This window comes from Prionailurus viverrinus, chromosome A1 (assembly GCF_022837055.1).
Source record: "Prionailurus viverrinus isolate Anna chromosome A1, UM_Priviv_1.0, whole genome shotgun sequence".
Classification (NCBI taxonomy): domain Eukaryota; kingdom Metazoa; phylum Chordata; class Mammalia; order Carnivora; family Felidae; genus Prionailurus; species Prionailurus viverrinus.
In genome coordinates this window covers 146046655-146063585 of record NC_062561.1, presented here as the reverse complement: position 1 = coordinate 146063585, position 16931 = coordinate 146046655, and the positions used below count along the sequence as shown (strand labels likewise).

The following is a 16931-nucleotide window of genomic DNA, read 5'->3' as shown; positions in this document are numbered from 1 at the left end:
TGTGGGGGGCTGGGAGGGGGGACATCAATATTTCCCCCATTTCTCTGGTATTGCCTGAACAAAAAGAATTATTGAAATTGAACTTGTTCAGGTTTTTTTATAAATCAAAATGTCAACAAATACAAGCACTAGTCTAGTTACAACAAGAGACTGTAGTTTACAGAATAAAACTAACCCTTTTTTTTTTTTAAGCTCTACAAAGAACACATTGTTTATTCTTGTGTAAAAACGTCATGTAAAGAAGCTCTCTGTCAGGTAGTCTATTTTTATTTAGTTGTTTCATAACTCAATTATCATGTTCCCCTCTGCCTAATAATTAGCATATGCATAGTAACAAGGCTTGAAAACCTGCTCTTTTCCCCACTGTGTGTCAGTTATATTTCCAGGGTGTTTGGAGAACGGGTTGTGCCTGTGTAGGTGAGTCGTCTTTCCCTGCTGCTCTGGCAGCTTGCCCCCGTGCAGTGTTGAGGGTCAGCTTTTGGAGAAAGTCCCAGCCAGAGGCCTGAGCAGGGACTTCCTGCCATCTGGAACAGTCTGGAGCACAACGAAAGATGTCAGCAAGAAGTGCTCAAATGACTCCTCTCCAGCTCCCTGGGGATGAGCAGTATTTCCCTCAGTTCCATGATTGGGGAAATTTAACCATCACTACCAGTAATTTGATGCACACATTTTGAGCTCTGTATTTGGTTGCCTTCCATGTTCTGGTTTTTCTGGCTGCTTATCACCTTTCGGATACTTTTTCTATGTTTGAGGAATTCCCCATAGCATGAGTCCTGCCTTCCCACCACATAAGGCCCAAACGCGTTTTCCCAGCTTCTTTTATAGCAACGGCGCACAAGTTACGACCTAGGCTCAGGCAATCCACCTTGCATGTAGGAGAAATTGTTTTGGAAGAGAACAATGAGAGGAAGTAGGTGTCTTACAGAATACATTTTCTGGCAAAAGTGGCAGTGGAGGCTTCTGGTTTTGGAGGGAGGACAGCAATGGAGGTTCTGGCATTCAATGTCCAGAACTAACAGTGAACACTGAGATGATGGAGGTAGGGCCACAAGGGTCTTCTATGGCAATTGTGATGGATGCAGTGTCAAGATCTTCTCTGCAATAAATAAATAAATAAATAAATAAATAAATATTTATTTATTTTTGAGACAGAGAGAGACAGAGCATGAACAGGGGAGGAGCAGGGAGAGAGGGAGACACAGATTCTGAAACAGGCTCCAGGCTCTGAGCTGTCAGCACAGAGCCCGACGCGGGGCTCGAACTCACGGACCGTGAGATCATGACCTGAGCCGAAGTCGGACACCTAACCGACCAAGCCACCCAGGCGCCCCAAGAATTTTTAAAGACATCTAATGTAATTGCTGATTAGACACATACATTCTGAAAATCAAAGCAGTTAATTTGATTAGTGGATTTTTTTTTAAGCTATGACAACTTTTAGGAATGACAACTTTGAAGTGCATTATTTTCCATAGGCAAGTAATATGGTTCGTGAGGAATAAACTCTAAGACCAAGGTGTTTGTGAGAAACTAGTGAGGGGTGGTTACTCTTCACATGTTTTGGGAGCATATTCATTTAGTTTGCAGATTCTCATTTACCCATTTCAGAGCTCCCTTCTCCCTCTTCTTCCACCTTCTTCTCAGATCTATATTATTGCTCTAATCTGGTTTTACCTAGGGTTGGATGGACAGACATTCTCTGGTATATAGGAAGGAATGCAGAACCCTACTAGTTGGGGTAGATAGAGGGGTTACAATGAAAGAGGAAGACAAAGGGGTGCCTGGGTGGCTCAGTCAGTTGAGCGTTGACTTCGGCTCAGTTCGTGGGTTCGAGCCTTGCATCGGGTTCTCTGCTGACAGCTTGGAGCCTGAAGCTTGCTTCAGATTCTGTGTCTCCCTCTCTCTCTGCCCCTCCCAAACTCACGCTCTGTCTCTCTCAAAAATAAAGAAACATTAAAAAATTTAGAAAAATAAAAAAAGAAGAGGAACAGAAAAACCCATCCAAATCAATAGAAATATATATATTTTTAAGTAAAGGCTATTTATTATTTATTTTCTAAATAGTTTGCATAATGTAAGAAAAAGTGGTATTTGTTAAGAATAATTCAATTAGGTTTAAAAATGTAAGTCATTATTGGCCCATGGTAATGGGTCATGACCACAGCTGACATTATGGAAATATAGGCAGACCCAAAGTTTGAAGACATGCTTGGACAATATTAGTAGGCTCCTTCTTTTCAGGGAAAAAAAAAATCATTATAAAATATTTTCTCAGCCAGAATGACACACTACAACTGTATTACTACCGCAACATGACAAATTTATGGAATCTAAATCAGTAAGTTTTAACCATAGAGATAAATTCTGAGGGATGAGGAATTTATGAACTCAGTGCATAGTCCTAAATTATAGGAATTACAATGAAAGATCCTATTTTCTGCCCCTCACTCTGCCATAATGTTGAAAAAGACTGATATTCTAAACTCTGATGAGCCATTTTTTTCTTTAGTCATCCTATTGGCTTTTAAAATTATCTCCCCTTCCATCTTGTACCTTGTGGCATAATTTCAACATGATAGTATTCCTGTTATGAGTACTGTTCAATTATTAGTGACTCAAGCAAAGAGAATTTAAATGCCTTCATAAAGGTCCCTCAGGTAGGCTGTAACTGACTGGATGGAGAAAGGAAACCACAGTTGACTTGCATAGTTCAGGAGAGCTCTACGCCAGTTTCTAATGTGCTGGATTCCATGAAGTGATGTAATTGCTTAGTATATTTTATTAAATCTGTGATTTTCCACTGTACATGTAGAAAGGTAAGATAACAATATCCTCACATCATTTTTTTTCTTTTAATTCCCACTGGTATTTTATTATTAATAAATAATTTTAAACTCAGCTTTCAATTCTTTTCTCATTTTCTCATTTTTCTATAATTCTGAAAATAGCACTTACAAGGGTAGGAGATCTAGAGATATGGTTGAGGTGATGTAGGTATGCAGACTTAGTTCTACCAAGGCCAGGAAGATGGCCTGGTCTGTCTTCAAGCTCTATACAAACGTTGGTGTGCAGGTGTGGCATCCACAGAGGTCTCCTTTCAAAGAAGGACCTGATATCAAGGGGGAGTGCCAGCATCTTCAGGGGTTGCCTCAGCTGCTAAGAACCACCTCTCCAGAGATCATGTCCTCCCTAAGGCAGCTCTCCTCAGATGAGTGAGACTAGGGCATAAAAGCCAGGTCATTTTGGCAGGGCCACAGGAGATCTCTCTAGAGATCTGCAGTATATTGGCTGAGGCTTTGTAAGGCCTGCACTGGGGCTGGCTTCTTCCTTTACACAATCCTACTTCTTTTTTTAATTTTTTTTTTTTAACGTTTATTTATTTTTGAGACAGAGAGAGACAGAGCATGAACGGGGGAGGGGCAGAGAGAGAGGGAGACACAGAATCGGAAGCAGGCACCAGGCTCCGAGCCATCAGCCCAGAGCCTGACGCGGGGCTCAAACTCACGGACCGTGAGATCGTGACCTGAGCTGAAGTCGGATGCTTAACCAACTGAGCCACTCAGGCGCCCCATACACAATCCTACTTCTTCCCCTCTCCTTTCATGGAGTTGGTGCCTAGTAAACATGGTGTATTTCATACTCATCTTAGACTCTGTTTTCAGAGAACCTAACCTTCAACAGCAGGCAAGTTCTATAGGATCTGGAAGCTTTTCCAGTCAAGGTCTAAATGATCTAAGCCAGAATTTTGAAATGTTCCTTATCCTGAATCTATCAATGTATCTATGTAACTTTTAAAAAAGATGTTAGTTTATTTTGAGAGATAGAGCACCAGCAGGGGAGGGGCAGAGAGAGAAGGAGAGAGAATCCCAAGCAGGCTAGGCGCCCATCAGCACAGAGCCTGATGTAAGGTTTGATCTCAAGGACTGTGAGATCATGACTTGAGCAAAATCAAGAGTCAGACACTTAACCAACTGAGCTAACCAGGTGCCCTTCTGTGTATCTTTTTTTAAAAATAATTTTTCTTTTGGGGCGCCTGGGTGGCTCAGTTCGTCGGGCATCCAGCTTTGGCTCAGGTCATGATCTCATAGTCCATGAGTTCGAGCCCCACATCAGGCCTGTGCTGACAGCTCAGAGCCTGGATCCTGCTTCAGATTCTGTGTCTCTCTTCTCTCTGCCCCTCCCCTGCTCATGCTTTGTCTCTGTCTCAAAATAAATAAATAAATAAATAAATAAATAAATAAATAAATAAATAAATAAAAATTTTTCTTTGGTTTGGTTGTGGTTCTAATTTTTGGTTTATTTTTGTCTGTTTGGGAGTTTGTTGGGAGGAATTCTAGGAAGCACTTTATACATTATAAACCTGAAGAGAGGGGCACCTGAGTCATGCAGATGCTCTCTCTCTCTCTCTCAAAATAAATAAACTTAAAAAAAAAAACCTGAAGAAAAGAAATAAAAATGCTGATTTCCCCGACAATTTCCATTGTTATTGAAAAGATGTATTCTCACTGAAAAATAAAGTTGGTTTTATCACATCAAGTAATTTATAGTTAAAGGACTTGTACATGCAGTATATGGAGTAAACTGTCCTTGTCTATGTGAAAGATATGTGAAGATGGTCAAATAGATAATCTTTGCCCGATCTTATGTATAAGATGTATACATAAATGTATACACAGTAGTCCCAGTTCTCCTTTTTCTCCATCTCTATGTCATATGTGATTCTCTCTTCTCCATCCCTTACTGCACCTAGCTTGGGTCCTTCCTGCATCAGTTACCACCTGGATCCTTGTAATAACCCCTCCACTTCCCTGCCTCCATTGACTCTCCCATCTCTCCTTCACACAAAGGTCAGAGTGATTTTTCTAAATTACAAATCTGATCAGGTAATTCCTCTGCCTAAAATCCTCTAGTGGCTTCCCAAGGCTACTCAAGGATTTAAAGCCCAGTCTTTTTCATAGTGCTCATATAAAACTCTTCATGAATCAGTCTTTGCTGACTCGCCAGCTTTATCTCCACAACGGTCTCCAGTCTTCCCACTACAGGCAAATTCCTTGTAGCTTCTGGAATGTGCATGATCTCTCTTCTGCCTTAGTATATGTAGCTCCCATTGTTGAAATGCCCTTCCCTGTGTTATTTTTTAGGTTGTTATTATTATTATTATTATTATTATTATTATTATTTTAATTTAGCTAAGCTTTATTCCTTAGTCCAGGCTCCTCTCACCTGTCAAGCAAACTCCAGGTAGAAGTAGTCCTCCATGACCCAGAATACCCAGTGCCACTAACATCCTTCATAACACTTAAAATGCCATATTGAAATATAAGGCTGGTATACTCCTCTCTAGATTATGAGCTCCTCAAAGAAACTTTATATGTGCATCCTCAGCACTTAGCGCAGTGCCTGGCTCATGGTAAGTTATTTAGTAAAGCTTTGTGTCTTTCTTTTAAGTTCTTTACGGTGGCTACTGCTTCTAACAGATTCTTCCATCACCCCCACCTATTGCTTAGCAAAATACTATGTTGCTCTATACTACATACGGTAGGTATTCAATGAATGCTTGTTGAGTGGATAACTATACTGCTACTGTTTTAAGTATTACTATTCTACCTTTAACAAATGCTTAAAATATTCCAATTACCAGGAGTAGCTTAGAAAAACATTTTAAGTGTTGATTGACCAGTAGAAGTCTCTGAAGATTTTATTTCACTCTAGAGCAGTTGCCTAAACCATGAACTACAAGCTAATAGTATTCACAGGAGAGAGACTTTGTCTATTTGCCTAGACCGTCTGTGATATTAGCTATGCAAATAAATATTTTGATTGTTCATTTGGGAGAAGAGGATTACTTGATGACGGTCTTGAAGTATATGCAGGCTTATTATGAGGAAGAGGATGACTTAATTTTTTTCCCATTGCATTGCTGATTCAATGAGGAAAAGTACTTAACATTGTATTAACAGTTAAAGATAAGAGTTTCTTCACTGGGATTAAGGAACACTGTGGAACATCCTTCTTTGCAGATTTGACTAAATGACATCAAAATTCTTGTTTTCACCCTTGAATCCATGAAACTTGGAATGACGTCATCACAGTGACCAACTGCAACCAAGACAGAAACTGTTGAATTTGGCATCACGTTTTCTAGTTACTAAATTCAGATAAGAGATAGCAGATGCATGCTATCAATATAGGACCATCTTGGGCTCTGCTAAAGAATCACAATTATTATCCTTACAGTAATACTCATTTCAGAGATGAGACCCAGGAACTGTTAAGTTCTAGTAAAAGGCCACTTATTATGTGTGATATAATTATAAGAGCAGAGAATGGCTTTCAAAGGAGTTAAGAATTGGATAGGACTAGGGAAAGTCATGCAAGGCAAGAGGAAATCATAGTACTCATGATATGATATGAAGTAATACAGTGTTGACAGATGTGCCAGGTATATTTGAAAAGTAACAGACCACATAGGGCATGCCCCAACTCTGAGGAAGAAAACATTCGCTAAGCATGTATGATATGCCAAGCTCTTTGCTAGACCCAGTATGTGCATTTCCTCATTCATTCCTCATTATAACCCTAACATACAGTAGTAACATCTCAGTTTGCAACTGATAAAACTGAGACACTGAGAAGTTAAGCGACTTGGCTAAGATCACACAGCTAATAATGGAGCAGGGAATCCAAATCCAGGTTTTTAGACTGCAGCTACTGGAACTAAAATTTAATTCCAGAAACATTAGTAATCATTTCCCAAAGGCAAAGTAGAAACTGGGGTAGGAATTGTAGGGCTTGAAAGCAGGGAAACATCTTCTTCAACAATATATTCATATATTCATATAAGGCTCATATAAGGCTCAACATGTAGGTATTCTATAAGCGTCTGTGAATGAAGAGGCTGTTTTCAAGGAATATATACTCTGGTAGGGAAGACAGACATGCATAAATAACTACAACATAGTGAAGGCTGTAGGTACTGATGGATCAGATTAGATTAAAATCTGAGGGGAGGGGCGCCTGGGTGGCGCAGTCGGTTAAGCGTCCAACTTCAGCCAGGTCACGATCTTGCGGTCCGGGAGTTCGAGCCCCGCGTCAGGCTCTGGGCTGATGGCTCAGAGCCTGGAGCCAGTTTCCGATTCTGTGTCTCCCTCTCTCTCTGCCCCTCCCCTGTTCATGCTCTGCCTCTCTCTGTCCCAAAAATAAATAAACGTTGAAAAAAAAAATTTAAAATCTGAGGGGAGAGAAAGTTATCCTATAGGCAGTGAGGAGGCATTGAGGTTTTTGAGTAGGAGAGTAACATAATGAAAGCTTATTACTGAAAACTAATCTGCTGACTATGTGCTACTTGTTTCCTTATTGTCAGCAACATGAAGCCACTTGGAACTCTAAGTAAGTTACATCTGTGGAGATACAAAAGAGGAGAAAATACTTCTCTCTCTCATGTCCTGCTCACCAAGATTCTGCTAAATTGATTTAGATGCTGGAACAATAAATTGGAGTAAGAGCAGAAGCCTAAAATCTGAAGGTGTGCTGGTACTCTCTGTCCAATCACTATTGTTCCTAAAAATATAAGGATCCCCTGGATTGGAGCGGTAGGGCAGAGGGCTGGAAAGATTGCATGTTGCAAATATCTAAGTGAGCTAGGATCTGAGGTTACTCATGTATGACTGTTTTATTAGATTCATTCATTTATTTATTCATTCATTCATTCATTCATCCATCCAGTCAGTCCATGAGTATTTGTTTAGTGAGTGCTGCTGGGTATCTGGTACTGTTCCAGGTCTTAAGACATAGAGATCTAGTATGAGAAGAAGGATAAGACCACTGCCCACATAGACTATGCAAGCCAACAGAGTAATTCAAATCATGGACATTTTCAAATATGACATGTGATTAAAAAGAAAATAAAACAGCAGCAGGAGGAACAGTGACTGAGGATGGGGGAATAAGCACTTTAAAAAGGACTCTTAGAGAAAAACTTTCTGTGGAAATGACATTCCAGCAGACTTAAGTATGAGAAAAAAAAACCAGCCATGCAAAGAACAGAAGGAAGAACGTTCCAGGCAGAAGAAACAGCCAGGGCAAAGGCCCTGAGGTTGAAAGTTAGAGGAAGAGACAGCAGAAGTTGTGGCCTTTTGTTATTAGTCACATTCAGAACTCTGAAAAGCATATCTGAAATACTTCCTTTTCAAATATTACACCACTAAAATATTTTAACAATTAATAATTTGATGATTCTCATTATTAGCTTTCTTCTTAATAACCAATTAAAAATTTCCATCCAAAAAAATAGATACTAAAAATATTAATTTGAGTATAAAATGACAAACAACAAAAAGGAAATAGAGGTCATAGATAATAAGGATGAAGGATTTCAGAAGATCACCTTGAGGAGTGCGGTGGTGGTGACGGTTGGAAATGAAAGGCTGAAAATCATGTACTATTTATTAATTTAATAAATCTGTCTTGATGTCAATGTAATCGAATGTTGCCACAAAATAATGGTCTCCTGCTGCTACATAAATGTTGAGGCCAAGCTCTGATGTTTATTTTCAAGACAGGAGACATTGATCCTTCACTAATAGAATATTACAAGTTTATTTCTATTATGCTAAGTAACCAAAGTTGATTTCATTGTTTGATTTGATGGATGTTGGAGCTGTCAGAGTTCAGAATGGTCTGGGATTAGGAGGCCAAAAGGATGAATTTTTTTCCCCCTAATTAGGCATCCTTGGATTTCATTCTAACATAAAATCAATAAAGGAAAATTTTAGGGATACTTAGTCTCTGGGATCTTTCTTCTGATGCCCCAGGGATTCTAACTATTTGGCACAAGATTGTTTTCCCCTGGGACTAAAGATACTCTAGAGCCAGACAGTGAGTGAATTGGATGGGGGCCCCACCCAATTGGAAAGGCAACAGGAAAAGTGATGAGAGGAAAAAGACATCTATAACAATAGAAGGAGGAAGTGAAGCCAAAAAAACAAAACAAAACAAAACAAAGAAGCGAAGGAAAGGTAACATGAAATACAATAATCTACCAGGAAACAACCCACACTGGGGGGGGGGGGGGGAAATCCCAAAACAACAACAAAAAACAACCCTCAAAGGAATCGCAATCTACTTATTTAGATGCAGGGAAACAGTTTGTGATCATTTCCAGAGGTAGGGCACATATTTACAGTGATCCAGTGACTGGATGGTGATGTGACCCAGTGATCCAGGTCTCCCTTAACCTAAGCAGAATGTGAATTAAAACAAAGATCTTGGTTTTCGGGTTTTATCCACTACAGATCTCAGAGCCACCTAGATCTGGGAAATGTGATTAACTGAAAGAGAAATGAACAAGGTGAAGATTGGAAAGAAGACATGAATTGAGCAATCTAGTAGGAATACAGAGAATATGTATCTCTTTTAAATATCAAAAGAGAAATAGATTCATACCAAATCACTTCTTCTTTTAATATCCTACAATAAGCCAAGGTGTTTACTTTACAATAGTCAAAATGGGAGGAAATGATGTACTTGATAAAGTCCAAGGCTGAAATAAAGCAGGGTGTGGCTTGGTGTTTCTGATTTTGCCTAATCAGGATGTTTAGGTGTAAGAACAGAATTCACTGCTGCTTACCATGCTGAAGTAAGATCCCATAAATCCTGCTTGAGTGGTCTTGCCTGTATTTAATCCAACCTGAATTCACAAAGAAGCTTGCATTTCTAGAATTGAGTACATGAAAGAGTAAATATTAAGGGGCAAGAGTGGTTGGAAGGATCTCTGTATTGGATTCTGAGAAGGCCTGAACAGATAGGCTGCATGGATGTGAATTACAATCCCATCATTCACTAGTTGTGTGAACCAGCAAAATATGTGAATAATAAAACCTGCCTCTAAGGATTACAAAGATCACTGAGCGAGATACTCTGTGTAAAGCACTTGGCGCCCAGCATATTATAAAGCTTGATAAATATTAGTGTTGTTAATACCTAAGAAGTCTGTGATGTGGCTTGCAAGAACTGAAATTCTTGCATAGTTGAAGTTGAACCATGTAACACTGTTAAGCAGTCAAACATTTTTGACTTACAAAAATATTTTCAATCTAATATGTTTCCATGAAACTTCCCTATTTCTCTCACCTTTGTCCTTTTGTCAGGGATTGGGGGGAAAAGAATGGGAAGAGGGAAGACAGAACAGGTAAAAGAAGGAATGGAAAGATGGGAGGTTATGTGGTAAAACCCTTTGGAGCAACCGACACAGGCTAGAAGCTGCAGACATGTAGTTCTGTTGCCCATCTCTTCCCCCTCTCCTCCGCCTCCTCTCACAGCCCTTTAGTGAAGGTCTTTAGAAGGTTCCTGAGACATGTATGTGACATATGCATCCTTGTGCCACAAATGACAAATGCTCCTTTAAAATGAAGAAAACAACCAAACTAGACAACAGAGCTGGTACCTCCTAAAAAGACACAAGAGCCAAGGCAAGAACAACGGAAGCAGTGCAAGAAAGTTGGGATATGGGGATAACTCTTCCAGAGGGGTGGGTGAAGGTGTCCAGAACTGGATTCTTCCTTGGCCACCCTTCTCTGCAGACTACCTACTTTCATTAACAGAATGAGCTGTTTGTCTACTTCCTTCCTAGAAGAACCAGACAGAAAAGCCAGAGTAAACGTATACAGTATTGCTAAAGCCTCTAATTTCTGGGCACCTCAGCCTCAAACACTGTGCCAAAGAACAATATTCCATGGGTCAGCGTCCTTGGCCACAATTCTCCTTAACTCAGAGCAACGAACTTAGCAAAGCAACAACTTTAGCCCTAAGTAGTGTTCATAGGACTATAGACAGTGATCAAGGTTATCCTCAAAGAAGTAAAACTCCCATGAGTGTTAGAGGGAAGACAGGGTAGAAGGTAAGCACAGAGTAGTAGCAGACCATATCACAAAAATGTATTCTTTCTTAACTTTCTTAACACTGGACCCCAATACCACAGACAACTTGGATCTTAGAAGCTGAGTGAGGCTAATGGAGATTTGCCATGCAGTAGTCAATAGCTCAGCACCATGTGGCAGGGAATCTGTCTATCCTCTGCTTCAAGAATTTAGGTCCAAGGAAAAACACCTGGAGAGTTTGAAAAGCTGATGATAACAAGATTATAGAATTATGTGTCTGACGAGGAATCTGGTTTCTACATGTATAATCTAATGATGATGATGCTAACAGGTAGCAATTGCCACCACAGAATACTTACAAATCTCCAGATACTGGAATATATAGAAGGAGCCCAACTGGTTTCAAAGACTTTTTGAGAACACCAAAATAAATAAAATGTAAGTACCTTCTGTATCTTTGACAAGTATACATGACCCTGTTTATTATTGGCAATGGCTATATTCAGGGCCTTTTTTTTTTTAATGTTTGTTTATTTTTGAGAGAGAGAAAGAAAGAGCCTGAGTGTGTGCAAGTGGGGGAGGAGCAGAGAGAGGGAGAGAGAGAATCCTAAGCAGGCTCCTCGCTGCCAACACAGCCCAACACAGGGCTCAATCTCACAAACCGTGAGACCTTTACCTGAGCTGAAATCAACAGACACTTAAGTGACCAGGTACCCCAATTCAGTCCTTGTCTTAAACATATTTAAAAAAATTTTTTTTTCAACGTTTATTTATTTTTGGGACAGAGAGAGACAGAGCATGAACGGGGGAGGGGCAGAGAGAGAGGGAGACACAGAATCGGAAACTGGCTCCAGGCTCTGAGCCATCAGCCCAGAGCCCGACGCGGGGCTCGAACTCACGGACCGCGAGATCGTGACCTGGCTGAAGTTGGACGCTTAACCGACTCCGCCACCCAGGCACCCCTTAAACATATTTTTAATACAGCTAAAGAGGTTAAAATATGTATCTTAACCCCTTATAGTCAAACTATTTCAAGATAAATAAAATATAATAGTGGAATAATTTATCACCTTCTTTTTTTGACATACTTCGTTGAGAGGACCCAATAATGTTGGAAAATAATGAAAAACAAATGAGTAGTTATTTTTCCCCCTATGTTTCCATTTCTAACAGGAGGAAATGACACTGCCTGGAATGTTCACAGCCTCCTTCATGAGACTGGGGCCTTTGTCAAATCCAAGAGTGCAAAGACATCATATTGGCATAACCTTAGTAGGTGAAAAACCATTGTGAAGATTTAGGAATGCACTGAAAAAATAGTAATACTTTTGAATAAAGAACACTCTTTGGCACACTTTCTATTACATAACTTTCAACATTTAATGACAAAAAGCCAGCCAGTGAACACTGCAACACTCGGGATTTGTTTTGCAAAATGTGCTAAAGTGTGTGAAATTGCAAATATGTGGTAGCCCCACTTTTTTCATTTTTCATCATCTTCAGCTTATGTGCAATTTTTTATATCAGGATTATTTTTTTCTAAGTTATTAAATTTGAAATCTTGATGGTGCTAAAAAAGACTAGGCACTCTAGAGATGGAACAGTTTAGAACCAGTAGATCTGTACGGTCTCTCCTAACCCATTGGTAAATGTTTATGCATAGCTAAATTGGGATTTTAAAAATCTAGGGCAATAGGTTAAGAAAACAGTCATTGCCTCAGATTAACTGATGTTAAACCAATAACAGTGTGTCAAATAATGTTAATTTGAGGCCCCATTTCATTTATTATTCTGGTATAAGAGACCACGTTGCATAGTATTACAGTTGTAATGACTCTATTCATTCAATTACTTTGGTACATGGCATGTAAGCAGTTTGTGAATCTAAGCAGGCTAGTCTGTTCTGCCTGGGAGTGAAGTTTCATACAGTAGTTTGAGTGACAAACATCTCAGAGCTTGCTCACATTCCTCTGTGGAATAGTCACTTCTGAGAGAAAGAGGTGCGGCTCCGTGGTCTGAGAACAGTACTGTCAGCCAGGAACACAGAGTTCTCATCCTGGAACGAGTTCTGTTCTCTTTATGGATCAGATCATGCTAATAAATCTTTCTAGGACTCAGTTTACCCAGTTAAAAAAGCTGGTTAGGAAAATCTAATTAACAGGTATAATGACTATTCACGAACAGATATCTGTTAAATGATTTGAAATGAAAAGTGATATGAATGTAAGATATTTTTCATAAACTAGTTTATGAAACAAATTAATAATAGAAAATTTTCGGCCTTTGAAAAAATTACCCCAGAACAAGAAAATTAATTTTAATACATTTCAATGTTTATTTTAATTTTTCTAAACATTTTCTACTCTGTTTTTTTTCAAGTTAACATGCTAAGTATACTCTGTGATGCAAATAATTAAATTCACCATTAGTTTCTATTTAAACTTAAAGAGGTAGCCTCTTTGTTCTATATAGCAAAGGGAAATCTTTTCTAAAGTTCCATGCACTATAAGAATATGGACATTATTAACCTTAATGTTTTATAGAAAAAATGAGGATCAAAGAAATGCATAGTTAATCTACAGCAGGGTGGTATACAAACTGCCTATTTTAAAATGATAAAGACTTCCAAGAATAAGATGCAATTTCCAAAAAGAGAAAATTGTGCATTTGTACACAAACAAAACCAGGGCAGGGGAGAAAGACCTAATGATTGAGTAATTGTGGTGTTCTATATCTGAAAGAATAAAGAAAAAAAAAACCCTCAAATACATGTGTTTCATTCTGGTGGCTCAGCTAGTCAGCACTCTCTTTCTCTCTTCCAGCCCCACCAGATTAATCGGCCTTATGTGTGAGGTTAAAAAAAAAAACGATTAACTTCTAAAAAATATATTGTGGTTATTTACAGGAAGACTTAAATCTCCTGTCTTCTCCTTTCTTAAAAATGAAAACAAACAGACAATGGATCTTCAATTCTGTGTCTGGGATCTCAAATTTGGCTGTGAATATGTGTTTCAAATCTCATTAATTACAATATTGGCCCCACGAGATACAGTTGCTGATGCAAAGAACACTCTTTGTACTCAAAATAATTTGAACAAGGGCAAAGAAGCATTTTATTTACATGTGTAAACATTAACAAGAAAATAAAATAGAGATGATTCAGATAGCTGCTGAGATGTTTTAATGACAATTGATTTGATTACTACTGAAGCTTTAACGTTACCACGTATAGGGATAGTCATGTTTTCACTTAGTGTATTTGTTGGATAATAACGTTCTTGTAAAGTTAACTCTGACATTAACTTGGCAAGTTCTGAACTAAGACCTTTTCGCATTTTATTCTTTCTGGATACTAAGACCAACCATATTATTCTGAATTCCACACCCTACTGTGCAGATTTACAATTTATTTATTTCTTAAATATCAGAAAATATGCCATTACTCAAAGGACTTTTCCATGTAATAAAAGTGGGTGAAAACCAATCAAATGAATACATTGCAGCAGTAGACAGGAAACAGCTTCTCTTGTTTTCTTTTCTCTTTAGGAAATAGTAAATTAAACCATAGCTATTTGTGGTCTTGTGCTATAAGATCACATGTGGTCATACATTTTCATCCTATTAACAAATCTGTTGGCTCAGTGGGTAGAAAGTAAAGTCCACTGTAAAGATGTCTTAATGCCTTATGTAGGGAGGGTCATCTGCTGTGTATAGCCACAACCTAAAAATCTTGCTTTGAGATCTGATTGTGTTTATTGGCTGTCTTTAAATGGACACTGAAGAGCAGAGTTAAGCAGTCTTAATTACATATAAGAATCACTTGGAGCTTACAAAAAAATACAGAGGCCAGGGTTCATCCACAAAGTTTCTGAGTGAGTTAGTTGAGGGTGGGGGGCAGGGGATGTCCCAGAAACTTGTATTTAAAACCAAACCAACAAAACCCAACAAAAAATAAATCCTCTTAGGGCAATTCTAATGTGCCATGACTGAGAACCATAGAGAATCCCAACACTAGTGCAAGGATAATAACGAATTTGTTTTTAGATAACAGTACAAAGCCCACTCTTGATCTTTAATGGAAACCTTACCTTAGTCCAGGTGTGGGCATGGATTGGCAGCTGCCATAGCTCCCTCCTTGACAGCATTCTCAAAGCAGTCCCTTATAGGGAGTGTTCTATGGGTCATGGAGCTTTGAGATGCTAATTTTCTGGGTTAAAGCCAATGAAAGTTGATAACTGAACAACAAATTATATATGCTAACTCTGAAGGTAGACTCTGTAAAGAGTGGCAGCCTTACACACATGTGAGCACTTTGAGCAAAAGTTCATTAAAAGAGAGACTTACTCACTCAGCATCACTCCTTCCCGTTCTTCTCAGTCCATGAATGTCGTGTCTCCACCACCAGATCACTATAGTTCATTGTAAACAGAAAGGGGGATTTTGAATTAGAAATGGCAAATTACTTCTCTTGGAAATTAATCAACGTAAGCCTATGTGATTTCTCACTTTTTTCATTTTTCTATGGGATGGATTTTTGTCCTTTTAATAACAGCACTTTTATTTTTCTTGCATCCTTCAATAGTAACTTAGGTCCTTTATTGTTTTTGCCATCTTTTGTTATCATATTCTATGGTTTCATTTAATCCTATTTCTTTTATTCTTCTTTCCTACCTTTTTACACTTTACCTTTTCCAATTAAAAAAACAAAACAAAAAAACTTCTCTAACACTAGAATAGCGGGTTCTTCTTCATTTTTCCCAGTTTTTGATTTATGTTTGGTTGCCAATCTGTTTTCTGAGTCTCTTTATTACTAACTGCCCTTCCTTAACCTTCTGTTGATGTTTCATTCCTATCACTTGCTGATGTTGGTCATAAAGCCCATTTCTTTCCATTCCATTTATCTTTGTATCTCCATAAGCATTTTTAGGGTCCTACTACTAAAAGCTTAAAGCTCTGTGAGAAACAGAAAGGTAGCTTTCCCCATTTAAATCCTATTTCCTCTCCCCTCCCATAGCCGTTCCATGTCTATTCACCTTTTCCTGATGTTTCCCCCAGTCTGACCCCCACCTGCACCCCTCTTCCTCTGTCACTCCCTATTTGATGCCCATGTCTTCTTTCTAACCCCATTTGCACTCTGATTTTGCATCCAAGGATCTCCACAAGATAAAGGATGGAGTTCTATCGGGAACCAGATTGTGTTACAGAAACTTTCTGCACATTTACTGAAATGGGATTAGGGGCTTTGATCCAGAAATATTCTCAGGCAGCCTTTCAGCTCTGGCACAATTTTGTACACCTTGAAGGAGGGTTGGGGCCTACTCTGATGGACAACAGCTGAGCTGTCTTTAAAGGCCTTCTGGGGCCCTTTCCACTTCAAAGGTTAGGATGAGTAGGCATCACCGACCAAGGCTGGAAAACCAGGCCAGGTGGGAATGCCTGGGGCCCTTTTCTGCAGCATTTCTGGCAAGGGAGCTGTTGCACGGCGTGCTACAGAGCTTCGAGGGTCCCGTGCAGGGGCCAGGGTAGGGGGCCAGTGAGTCCCCAGGAATCACTGGGCCATTTTGGGAGGGGGAGGCTCACCTCTAAAGAGGGGAGGCAGGCCTGAGGCAGGGTGTTCCCCAGGGAAGCAGGGTGCGGCCCCGGGGGCGAGGCGACGCCACCCCAGCGGCGCCCGCCGAGGGCGGGAGGAACAATCTCTACCCAGGAGGGAAGGAGAGACGCTCTGGGTCGCTCAAACAGAAGGTTCAGGGAACTGCGCGTGTGTCCCCTGCCTGCGGCCCTCTGGGAGCAGGGCGTGGTGGGGGAACGGGGGAGGGGGGTCGACACCCCAGGGAGAACAGCTGAGGGCTGTAGAGATCAATCCAGGGTACTGGCGCGGGGTCACAGACAGGAGAGGAGCAGGAGAGGGGGCTGGTGGGGGCTCCAACGAAAGCTGGGGCCGTGTGTCTGTCTGTGTACTCGGCGGGCGCCCCAAAGTCTGGGGCCGCCACAGCTCCAGCTCCGCCGGCTCCTACCAGCGATTCCAGGCCGCACTTTCCCCTCCTCCCGGCGCCT

At 40.0% G+C, this 16931-nt stretch overlaps 1 long non-coding RNA gene across 1 annotated transcript; it reads right to left on the bottom strand.

The window, feature by feature from the left end:
- Positions 1–970: 970 nt before the first annotated feature.
- Positions 971–16652, bottom strand: LOC125167249 (uncharacterized). The gene is made up of 3 exons (XR_007152718.1): positions 16458–16652; positions 15226–15286; positions 971–1096 (listed from the first exon to the last, which is right to left on the bottom strand). It is a non-coding gene; the product is annotated as an uncharacterized LOC125167249 (long non-coding RNA).
- Between the last annotated feature and the right edge of the window lie 279 nt (positions 16653–16931).